Source organism: Anomalospiza imberbis, chromosome 7, assembly GCF_031753505.1.
Source record: "Anomalospiza imberbis isolate Cuckoo-Finch-1a 21T00152 chromosome 7, ASM3175350v1, whole genome shotgun sequence".
NCBI lineage: Eukaryota > Metazoa > Chordata > Aves > Passeriformes > Viduidae > Anomalospiza > Anomalospiza imberbis.
In genome coordinates this window covers 14303752-14315905 of record NC_089687.1, presented here as the reverse complement: position 1 = coordinate 14315905, position 12154 = coordinate 14303752, and the positions used below count along the sequence as shown (strand labels likewise).

Sequence of the window (12154 nt, the reverse complement as noted above, 5' to 3'; positions counted from 1 at the left end):
CTTTCTGTCCCATTCTTTATAAGAAAGAAGTCTGGGTGGCACTTTGTTCTTAATATATGCTGCCAGGCAGGATGGAGAGTGCAAACTTCACCAATAAGGAGAAAGCAGTGCTTAATAGCAACTAATCCCTCTGTGAAAATCATGGGCTGTATTTAATCTCTTGATATGCAGAAGTGCTGCCCTCTCTGCAAGGTTTTGATAGGCAGTTTCAGAAAGCTGGTAACCTGTTCTGAAATTCTTTATTTTTTGGTAATTCTGTATTGATTGTAGTTGGTTTGTTTATTTTAAATAGGTTTAGAACTTCTTGTTAAACTTGGTTTAAGAGCCACATTCGTTTCTCAGTTCTTTTCAAAGTTAGCTCTTCAGGAGGGAGATTAGAAGTTGATACAGCTGAAGTGCAAACATTTTTCACTGGGCAATTGCTAATACTCTGCTTTGGAACTGTGTTAGAGCTGAATGCTTGTTTGCCAGCAGGGATAGAAAGAACTTCAGTGGTACAGAAACTACAGTATTTGAAGACACAGCTAAAAGTGTTAACACTTTTTTTTTTTTCCTTTGTACTACTTGGCGTGATTGCACATTTTATCAGGCCAGGAACAATAATGTGTGACTTAACTGACTCAGAACTGAGTTGGATGGTGTTTGCAGAGTGAAATAGCAATTCTTCCCATTGGATTTACTTGGGACAGTGCCAGCACCAGATGTAAAATTTACCAAGGAGGTATAAAGACTGACATTTGAAAACAATGTAGATCACTGCATCTCTTTATTTAACAGATATGCTAGTCTTGTAGCTCTCCAGTACCCTTGCAGGCGAGGTTAACCATTCCTGTAAGTTGTTATAACTACTTAAGTCTTGATCCTGCCAGCTCTGTGAGTCTTGAGTGTGGAAGGGCCAACCTTATTTCCTTATTCCTGCTTCTACAGTGATTGTGGGGAAAAATGGGGAAAAACTTGAGGGGGAAAAAAGTATGCTTTAAAAAATGCAGGGAATTCCTGTCCTGGAATTTGAACATTCAGCTCAAAAATTTTGAATTTTCAGGCAGTAAAGTGTTGTCTTGGAGAGCTACTGTCTGTCCCCACTGTGGGTGTAACATGACCCCTTGGTCCAGGTGTTGAGTCTGTGTCATGAGGCACAGAAGGGTTTTGAGTAATTGTACTGAGGGACAGCATATTTCAAAGGTTGCTTGAAAATGTTTTTGGAAAAATTCTGTTGAGAGATGGCAGCTTCCATAAGAGGAACAGTGCTCAAGGAGAGTGTAAAAACATTCAGGCAGGAAATACACTCGGGTCCTGACTGAAACGCTCCTTAAGGTACAGTTTCCTCAGCAGAGGAGTGAAATGGCCATTCTTCAGTGTATTGAACTGACCTCTGCAGTAGAAGGATACTAGGGATTTTTCTTTTTTTGGTCTGTTTAGGCTGGACAGCCATTGTAAAAGGCCAAGCTTAATTGTGTGTTAATAAAGTGGAGTTATTAAAAGGATGTACTCACTCTGATAATGTTTCCTACATCCTGCATGCAGTCAGTATGATTATTTGTTAGTATCTGCAGTGTGATTGCATTATGTATTGCCAAAAAAGGCCATTGCCTATTCTGAAACAATTCCAATATAAATATTGGACAGTCTCAGTTAATAAAGGTGATTCTGGTTTGTTTCAGTAAAAGTGTATTCCAAAAGACTTAAAAGGGTTTTCAGATATTTTTGCAGAAGTTTGATGTGAATTGTTTTGTAGGCAAAGGTTCAGGACTGTTTTTGAGCAGTAAAATTTTTGTGGAAATAGCTGTGGAAAGTGGAAAAAGAGATTGTCTTTCTTTGGAGAGGAAGAACAGTTTCTGTGCAGGGCTGGGACAGTAGGGTTTGGACACCTGACTGTGGTGGGAGTCAGAAGGGTGACGTGATCCATCAATCATAGAGCTCTGGAATGGTGTGCTGCACCCAATTGCTCATGGTCTGGGACTTCTCTCTGAATGGATATCAGAGTCAGTTGCCAGACTAGAAGTTTTTGCCAAGCTGGAAGCTTTTGCTCTCCTTATTCCATGACTCTTGGTGGCCATAAATAATTCAGGGAGGAAGTGTATGTTATCAGGGCTGGATGCCCTTACCATGAGGCTGTGGATGTAGTAGGTTAAAAGAGCTGCTTTGTCATGCTGGATGAAGGTGACTTGGAGCTGGAATGTCTCCTGAGCTGGCAGTCTCAAGTCTCCAGTTGAGGCCTTCATTTTTGAGGATGCTCTTTGAGGAGCACTTTGTGGTGATTTTCCTCTCCAAAACTGATGTGGCCCAGATTCTTAACAAGTGCTCTGGCAAAGAAGCTGATGGACTTAACACTCATCCACAGCCAGAGGACTTGTCCTATCAAGCCTGGTTCTCTAATTTGCTGTTCCTTGCCCTTCAGCTCTGCTGAAGGAAAAGCAATCCTCTTGGGTGAAAAGGAGAAGAGCTGTGCAAAAGCTGCTAGGGAAGAACCAAGAGTAGTTAATTGATCATCTGTTGATCCATATGTTCACACTTTGATGGGACAAACCACGTTCTGTAACTCAGCCTGGCCCTGGAGGGCACTGTTCCGAAATCCCCCCCATGACTGATCCCTTGCAGCTATCACCTTCCAGCTCAGAGAATTGCAATAGCTGATCCAGATGCCCATGTCTTTCCTGTGCCCCACTGTGCATGCCACGTGTTCCAGATCTGTCCTGCACTTGAGAAACTCTCATTGTTGTTCAGCAAGGTGGTTGTGAACCTGTGAGGTAACTTTACTGGCCTCTTAAGGGCTCTGCATCCAGCCTGTCTCTTCTGGAGTCCCCCCCCTAACATTGTTTTGCCTTGTAAGAGCTCTTTGGCCCCCTCCCTCCTAGCATGCACCTGCTCCTTTATGTCTCTCTCCAGCTCAGTCATGGCCTCAAATGCCTTTTATGTTTTTTCCTGATTTGGTTGCTTCATTTTGCATCAGGGCCTGTGTAAAAATAAAAATACTTCTTGCAAAAGTATCAGCATTTAAAGTGAGTGTTGCAGAGGAGGAGGCAGAGGAATTGAGAAGGGGAATTTGTGCAAACAACACTATTTATACTATCTATTCCTCTTGCTAGTGTTACTGTTGGCTATAGATAGGGTTTAATTAAGCTATGTTAAATGCCTACCCAAATAATAGACATTGATGTTGTTGAAGTCCTGTTGCCTGGAATGTCACATTGATGCCAGCTGGATTAAATGATGCTGTTTGGCTTTATTAACTACAGAACTGTGATGTAGTGACTCTTGAGCTCCACAGTTGTGACACATTTTTTGGCCTCTGTTTGGTGTCTGCTTAAGGCTGGGGCAGATAGAAGGGAGAGTGGAAATTTACCTTCTTTCTCGAGACTGAAATTTCCTCCTGCTTTATTTTTAGGATGTTGATAGATACATATTCTGTCCAGTTTTTGCTTTGTTGAATAGCATGAACTCGGAAATGCAGTGTTTTTGGCCGCCTGCTTTGAATAAGGTCAAACCAAGTAGAAAAAAAATGCCCCCAAAGTTATGATTTAGGCATACAACCAAATATGGTTCAGATGGCCAGGTGTCACCAGCACACCTGAGAGCTGAGGGGTCAGTGGTCTGTCTCTGGGACAGTGATGTGCCCCAGGCACAGAGTGGTACCTGTGTGCAGTTTGTGCAACCCAGACTTGACAGACTGAGGCTGACCCTCACAGAGCCTGTCTCCTGGTGGAGCTGTGTTTTCAGCACCTCAGGAACTGGGCCACTCTGGCATAAGCTCTTAAGATTCTCAATCTCCCACACTTCCTGAGGCAGGTGCCTGATTCTGGCATTGGGTGTGTTCTGGTGGGAGAAGTGACCACTTCTGAATAGTTGTCTTGCTGCCCTGTCTTCTGCTGCTGGAGCACTTTCTTTGTGTCTCCATCTGCCTGCCTTAAATAAAGTCTTGCCTTTACAGACTGAAGTTTAAACTGACCCAGCTACTCCTGCTGGGGCAGCTGTTTCACATCACTCTCAAACCACCTCTGCCACTGAGATGTGTCATCTCTAGCTGCACCTCTTTCTCCTCTATTCTGCATTCTGCTGCTCCATTATCAACCCTCTGGTTGTGCTGCTTTACCTGTTTTTCTTTTAAATCTCTCCTCTCATGGGTAGTTTTGATGGTAAATTCTGGATGGGGGACTAGAGGGCAGCAAAAAGTGTGGGAACAGGGAAAAGACTAGCAGTCCACAGAACCACAGGGCGGTGGGATGGTGCCTGAGCTGGTGCATTGGCCTCTGTCCCAGCTCAGCTCAACCAGACCTGTAGCTAGCACCCAACTTCTTAATTTTATGTTCTCTTTAGTTTATCTTTTGGCTCTCTGGAACCCCTGACTGAAGGCTATAAAACAGATGAAGAAAAAATGGGAAGTGAAGTTTAAATCACATTTTTCAGGATTTGTTTTTATTCTCAAAAGCCTGGGTGGTGAAAAAGGATATTTTCATGTCCTTGAAGATAAATGAAGAGGGGGAGTGTGAAGAGTAAAGGATAGAAGAGGGAAATATCTATGTTTTCTTTTTAACTGCTAAAATCTGTAAAGAACAGGAAAAGATAAATAAATAAAACCCAGTACTTTTTTCACAATAAGCTTTTATTTAGCAAGGCAAGCTCATGCATTTATAGAAGGGAGAAAAAAGTCGACTAAATAACAGAGTAAGTTAGACCTGGAGGGAGCGTGACCTATCAGTTGAATATTTGGGGATGGATGGGAGGGTGGGAACATAGAGATACTTAAGAAAGAAAAAAAAAAAAAACAAGAAATAACTCTTGTTTCAGTTTGTTATATAATGTTGGTTATAACTGAGAATTCATGCTGGAGTACAAACACAGTCCTTGGGCTGTACCTGCACAGCAGGCATAATGCAAAATGACCTAAAGAAATGAGAGAGAAAGGAGTATTAAGATAAATCGACTAATGTAGGAGGAGCCTTGAAAAGGAACCTACTTTTGGAAGTGCTTGAGTGGCCTCGGGGTAGGCAGACACTGAACTGCATTGCAAGTGTAGCACAGTGTGACTGCAGAGACCAAGCATCCTGCCAGGGAGACAGGGAATTGCTTTTCCATGCTGTCTGTCACAGCCCCACTCCTGCTGTAGCATCACTTAATTTAGACTTGACTGACGGTAGGAGCTAAACTCCAAAAACTGTGGGTGAAGAGCGAGGGAGAAACAACCTAAAATGTTGAACATAGTGAAGGGACAAAAACCTTCATATAAGAAAAATCCTGGAATGTCAGGATTTGTGTCAGTACTAGCTGCACACCAGCCAGTTCACCATCTCGAGGTTTGTCTTGTCTCTGAGTGCCCTCCGTGGGAGAGGAGATGCTTGGCTTGAGCCTGTGGTTTTGCAGGTAAAAGAACCTTTCATCTTAACTGATTGGCCATGTGCAAAGAGTGCGTGCAAAACATCCGGAGAACCGGGGGTTTATTTGTATCTTTCTGTAAACATGCTGTAGATTGCTTTGAGGAAAATAACTCTTGCATCCTGGAGATCTGTTCTTGTGTTTTCCTAAGCTGTCAGTATGGCTGTTTTCTAGAGAAAAGTGATCCTTATAAAAGCTGATATCAGGCATAGAGAAGGCGCATTAATTTTCTCTTATGACAGCAAATACAGACTTTAAGATAGATCTTTGCTTCTACTCGGGTTTCAGTTTAGGTCAAACTACTACTGTTCACCTATTTCCAAAGCTGGCTTTTTGTATACATGCTGTTGGGCCAGTCTCCCATTTGCACTGGCCTTTTTGTTGTTGTTGGAGCAGTTTCAGAGGTTAGTGCTACATCTCAGTCACTTCTGAAAGTCACTTGAGGTTTTTTTATGTAAGAAGCCACATCCTTAATGTTAATGTCATAATCTAATTTGGTTTGTTTTGTTTATAATGTCAAACGACAGCAAAAAAAAAATCAATTTTTACTGTTGGATGAAAAACTTTATCCTTGATTGTTGAATTCACTCAGTCTGAGGTTCTCAGGCTGTCAGGAATGGGTGGGAAACCTGCCCCCCTTCCAGGTTCATGAGTGTGGTGAGCTGACTGTGACTTACTGCACAGAAGGGGGAATGAGGGATGAGGATACAACAGCCCCGATTGATGAAATCTGACTGGCTCTTTTCCTGGGACAAAAGATAATTAAATGATGTTACAGTTCCCTGCCCCTTAATTCCAAGGTATTTGATAGGTGCTGGCAGCAGCTTTCCATTTCTGCTGGTTCATGGTGCACCAGTTTGGTTTCTCCTGCAAAGCCTCCTTCTTTCAGTTCCTGCTCCAAGGTCAAGGAGGCAGAAAAGCAGATTGTTGTGATGGTGAAGAGTCCCAGTGTCTTCTCCTTTGGTGTTCCAGTGCACTGACTTTTTGACAAGTGCTGTATGGTGTGGCTGCTAATGACCTGGACAATTTACCAGGCAAGGAGGGGAAAATCGTGCTGCCAGCTCTTCTCAAGATGATTTTCTTTCACACAGACAGAAGTGATTCATCCAATGTCACTCTTAAATTAGGTGAGATGTTGTCCAGGGTGGTTGGAGGAGGGGAGGGAACACTTTGTTTTGGGACTGCAGTAAGTTGCTGTTTAGCCAGGTGTATTTGAGTATGCCAGGAGACTCAGCAAAAGTGCCTTTTCTGCAGTAGTCGTGTCCTGCTCTGGGGACCCCTCTCCACAAATGGATTATTGGGAAGCTCTGGAGCATAATATTCCCAGTCACATTACCTGCAGGGTCACCATGCCCTCTAACACAACTTGCAGACAGAGAGTGGCTTTACCCTGTGTTGCATGTTTAAAGAGCATTATTCTGATTATCCAGGAGGGTGGATTAATGGGAATTAATGGATACTTGAGGAAGGAAAGAAGGGAGAGGTGCTCAGAAGGTGAATTTGACCTGGCAGACTTGTTAGCAAAACAGTGCAGTTCTGCTTGGGAAAAAGTCAACCAAAGAAGCAGCTCTGGGGAGCTGCTCTGCCCTGAAGAACTTGAGGAGACAGATAGTAAGGTGCTTGTGGGAAGTTGTGTCATTAAAACTGTCACCAGTGAGTTGTGGTGATGTTTGAGGCACCCAGTAAAGTCTTCTGGAATAAAACAGAAGAAAAATAAAAGATCCTTCTGCCCTGCCAAATCTTGGAAACTATACTGGAATTGCTCTAAAACCTCTGTTTCCTAGCTCCAGCCCTCTCCCATGGTGGAAGGAGCAGAGTCCCACCTGGTGGGACACGGGGATCTCCGATGGGAGGCAGTTGGATGCTCTGCCATCCATGGGTGGGCAGGCTCGGTGAGGAGCTGCCGTGTCTGTGGTGGGCAGAGGAGGCCCAGGGGCAGAAGGGGGTGAAGGAGTGGCCTGGCCATCTGAAACCTTTTGGTGCTCAGTGTCTGAGAGCAGCACACTGGGTTGGGAGTTGCACAGGCTGCTGAGGTAGGGAATGGAAATGTTCTCCTTGTCACAGGAGATCTGATTGTGTAAAAGGAACAAATGAGTTTTAGGGAGCTGAATAGAAAAACAGTAGTCCAGCTGCACCAGGGGTAATGAAGAACAGGAGAGAGTGAGGGCTGGACTGGGGCTTCCAGGGAAGGCTTTTTGCTTTAGGGGAAATGGCACTAGTGCCAGCTCTTATCTAAAAAAGTGCTACTTTCAGAAGGACAGGAAAGAAAAGGATTGCCAAAGAAATCCCTAGAGTGTGATGATCTGCCTTGCTTTTCTGCAGCAGGTGTTGGTGGGGGCCAAGTCCTGCTCTTGAACAGGTTCTTAACCCCACTGCTGCCCTTGGCGGAGGCTGCCTGTGCAGTGTGCCCCGTGCCTGTCCTCAGAGCCCTGCAGACACGGATCCTGGGCCCCGGTCAGCAAGGAACAGCTACACAGCTTGGTTGTCTGGGTGAGTTAAGGTTTCACCATCATGAATGGAGCTGTTAATGAAAACCAGGAGGGGACAGTGGAGTGGCAGGCCTTGGAAATAAAGCCCTTCTTGAGAGCCTGCAGTGTCTGCCTGCCAGCCTGCAGTGATGGGAAGGAAGGGGACAGCTGACCTGTGTTCAGGGAGGAACCCTGCAGCACATTCTTCGAGCCCAGGGATGGCATGGGCCCGAAGCCAGACATGCTCTAGGTATGGAAGGGTATCAAAAGCCTTGATGGATATTTTTAGCCAGAATGAGTAGTGGCAAGGATTGAAGGGGTCAGAAAAAAAAAGAATTATTCCTGTGGTTTTTTTTGTCTCCTGGTGCTGAGGAGCCAGGTGTCTGTTTTAAGGGATGACGAATTCCTTGTTTCATGGAATGGAGAACAGAAAAAAAGCTTTTTTTCTTCTGGTAAAAAAGGTACTTGTTTTTGGAGGTAAAATTGTCATGTTTAGAACCTGCTGCCTTCAGAGCTTCCTCCTCTGCTCTTCCTTGAGCTGTTGGTGGATCTATGGCACTAAGACATGACTTTGTAACGTAAAAATCAGCTCCCTCCCACGTGGAAAATCAAAAGACTTGAGTAATATTCCTTTCTTTTTTTAAAAAAAAAGTAGGGTTGGAGTTGGAGGGAAAGCTGTTCAAGCAAAGAGCATTGTTCATTTGCTCTGGTCTGTTACTGTAGGTTTGGTTATTGGTGTTGGGCTGTTTGTAAGTCCTTCCTGTTCCCTCCCTCACCTGTCCCCCCTCACCCTGTTCCTTCCTTCCATCCCTAAGATTTTTTTCTGTGGTGAAGCTATTGGGGAAGATGCAAAAAGGGGAAACCTGGGGTCTGAAAGATGTGCAGACACCTGTGCAATGTTTAAAACACTCACCTGTAAGGAGTCTCTGGATGATGGGAGATTAAAATGTGGGAAAAAGGCTGTGTGTTGAGACAACAAACTATTCTTTAATTTCTTCCTCCTGCTGCTGCCTCCCTTAGTTTTCTGAGTATAGTAACCTTCTGATATTTTTATTCACAGGATATTGTCTCCAGTAGTGATGGTACCCCTGCTACTCTAACCCCACGTGCCTGTACCGACCCAGATGGATTTTTAGTGTGTTATCCCGAAACTGTGGCCAGGATTAGCAGGGATGTTAACAAGTTGTTGGAAACATGAGGAAAATGTATGAAAACAGAATCTGTTTTTGTGGTGACAGGCTGAGAGATGAAAATTCATGTGTAGTGCTTTCTGCTGCCTTTGCTGTCTGGCTCTACAGCTTCCTTACTAAAACCCATTGATCTGCTTTCTGTTTGTTGCTGTCATTCTCTCTAGTTTTCCTTCTAGTCATCAGTCATGCTTGGATTGATTTTGCCATTTTTGTAAAGAAAAGAAAGGTACAAGTCAGGATATCCTTTGTTCAATCAACTGTGACTTGTCTGGGAGGGTCTTGCAGGGGTGAGGAGAGGAGCAGATGATGTGAGGTCAGTCAGTTCCCCTGTCCTTGTGCTTTCTACTTGGGGCATGTTGCACCAGTGCAACTCATTTCTTTGGGCTTCAGAACTAGTTCTTGCTAGTAACATGTGGGTGCAGGAAAAAAAGAGAAGGGTTGGAATAGCTGTGTTTATTTACCTGTGTTAGTATATCTTGGGACCAGTATCTGTGCATCCTGGATGCTTCAATCCTGTCTTGCCCAAGCAGGAAATCTCACTTTGAGAATGACCACTTGGGAATGTTCTTTTGAACACTCTAGACTGGTTTTCACTTTTTTTTTTTTTTTTACTTGATATCCTTTCTTTTTAGAAGGAAAAACCCCTGTGTGGCTGAGATGTAGCCTATGCAAAGCTGACTCAAGGTTGCAGAAGTAAACAGTTTTTTGTTCCACCCTCGCCATTACCCAGTGTTTCAAACCTGGAAGGCTGAAAGAGAGCCAGGAATATAATCAATATCTTTATCTCCTTCAGCAGGAGCTGAAGAAGCCAGCTGGACTTGTCTACCTGACAGAAATCTTATCTTGCATGAGCTTAGTGCTACCATACACAATGGCCCCAGCAGTGGTAAGGGAAAATGCTTGGAATTCTTAAATTAAGCACCTGATTTTTTTTTTTTTTTATATCATGCTTCCTTGGAAGCTGTGTGAGAATACTGGCCCCCCTGTGACAGAAAGGAAAGGTAATGATGCAGAAGGGCATAATTGTACAAAACTAAACAGTGCATCTGTGGCAGAGGCAGTTTTCAGTGCAGATTTTCCTGGGTTTGAAGGGAACTCTGACAGTTTCTCCATTCCTTCTGTGGTAAATGTTACTGTTTGTTACTGACCTACCTGTAATGTAGGGTTATTTTGTAGCACTGTTGTGTACTCCTTGTACAGCTATGGCCAAGTTACTTGTTCTCCAGAGGTCTCATGCTGACTTCTTCAAATAATGGAGAGGAAGTGGTTCTGTGTCGGGGTGAAAAGTCTTTGAGCACACGCGTGCCAAGGCTTCACACGTAGCCTGCTCTCTTCCTGGCAGTGCTGCTGTGGTGTGGGTGAGACTGCCCTGCTCTCTGCAGCAGAAGTGTTCTGGGTTTGTGTTGTCTGTGCTGGTGAAGATTGGCACAGACAGAGTGCCTGCTTTCAGTGAGCATCTTTGGTTTATTTGTGTCCCTGCTCTGAAGTCAGAGATGAGAAAGAAAGTATTTTGTGCTTGCACTGGGGCAGTACCAGTGCTGTTGTGTGATGTGCTTGTTTATTTTGATACAGAAGAAGGTTCTGTGTTTGTTTCAGAGGAAGATGTCCAAGCATTTTACACTTGCCTGCAGGTGCATGTGGAAAAAATAGCTGCAGCTGGACCCTCCCCTTCACAAGAAACCGGTGATCACCTCTGATTCTGCATTTATTTCTTCTTTTCATCTGCTCAGTAAAGCACCTAAGGCCTAGATAGCATCAGCTGTGCATCGTTAAAGTTCCTACTTCCAATCCCACCTTCCTTTCAATCCCACATGGTAATCCCCAGCCATCTCCATAGGTGGCAGACAGCCAAGTGCTGAAGGCCGGGATACCCTCCTCAGCTATGGAGAAGGGCTTTTCCCAGAGAGCTCCAAGGGAAGCCCTAGGAGCCTGTCTGTGCTCCCAGCTCCTTTTTGGTGTCAGAAGGAGTGCCACTGCTTTGACTGTGTTTTCCTGCTCTTGGAAAACCTGAAGCTGTCATATCAAACAACTCCTCAGAGCTTTCTGTCCTCTAATCATAGACCAGCCGAAACACAGGTGGCCCTTCTTCCTCCAAGTTAAGGCTTCTGTCTCGGGCTCTGTGGTGTTCCACAGTAACATGTATTTAGTTGTTGATCTGGATCCTCCTTGTTCTATTTTTTCTCTCTTCCCATCATCTTTAACCTTTGCCTGTGGCAGCTGTACAATCAGACCAGAATCCAGATGGGGCTGCCTCTTTGATCCTAGCCTGCATTTAATAATAGGGCTCTGGTTCTTACTGAGGAAATAACATTACAAGGTGCATTGGCTCTTCTTTCATTCAAAAGTTTAATTAGTGATTTGGATAATATACAGTCATTTTAACCTCTTAACTGCTTTCCAAAGCTCATCCTGAGAGTAGCTACTCCAATTGCAGAGTGGCCTCATCAGCCTGAGAAACTGTCTCAAAAAGCTACATAATTTTAAAAACAGTTAAGATATAAAAATATTTTTGTAATAGTTTAGATGGTGTCTCTTTAAAAATCTGATAGTGATGAAGTCTCAGAAACCCAGCACTCAGTTTCTTGGGAGGTTTGTCCTGACTGGACAGCAAAACCTACCCCAGAAGTTACACAAACTGTGAAGATATGTGGTAAAGTTGGTTTAGAGCTTTACCATTACAGTTTTATCTCCATAATATTGGGTCATACTGTGTTGCTTAGAACAGAAGATTCACACTTTTTTTTTTTAACACTTGAATCTCAGTGAGAACTTCAAGTGTTACGGAAGATATGTAAATACTGAGGTTTGGAAATTACTCTTGTTGAGCAAAGCCAAAGTTTTCAGTCAATAAACTAGTTCCTAAACCACTGAATTTGAATGGGTTTGTCTCAAATTGTGGCTGACTTATCTGCATCTCCCTTGTATAATTAAGAGTTTTAAAAAAATTGAAATGCTGAGACCGGAATTCAACATCTTATCTTGAAAAACAAAAAGGCTTGGCAGTGATTCTCCCTCTTTAGGAATGGGTGGGGAATGTTTAGTGTTGAAATGCAAGTTTATACAAGTTTAGCAAGTCTAAAGCTTGGTGTTTTCCAGAGCGATAAAACGGGATATTCTGCTGAAATA

At 43.7% G+C, this 12154-nt stretch overlaps 1 protein-coding gene across 13 annotated transcripts in view; it reads left to right on the top strand.

Moving 5' to 3' along the window:
* The window catches only part of BIN1 (bridging integrator 1), a 93299-nt gene that overhangs the window by 7093 nt on the left and 74052 nt on the right, over positions 1 to 12154 (top strand). The window lies entirely within an intron of this gene.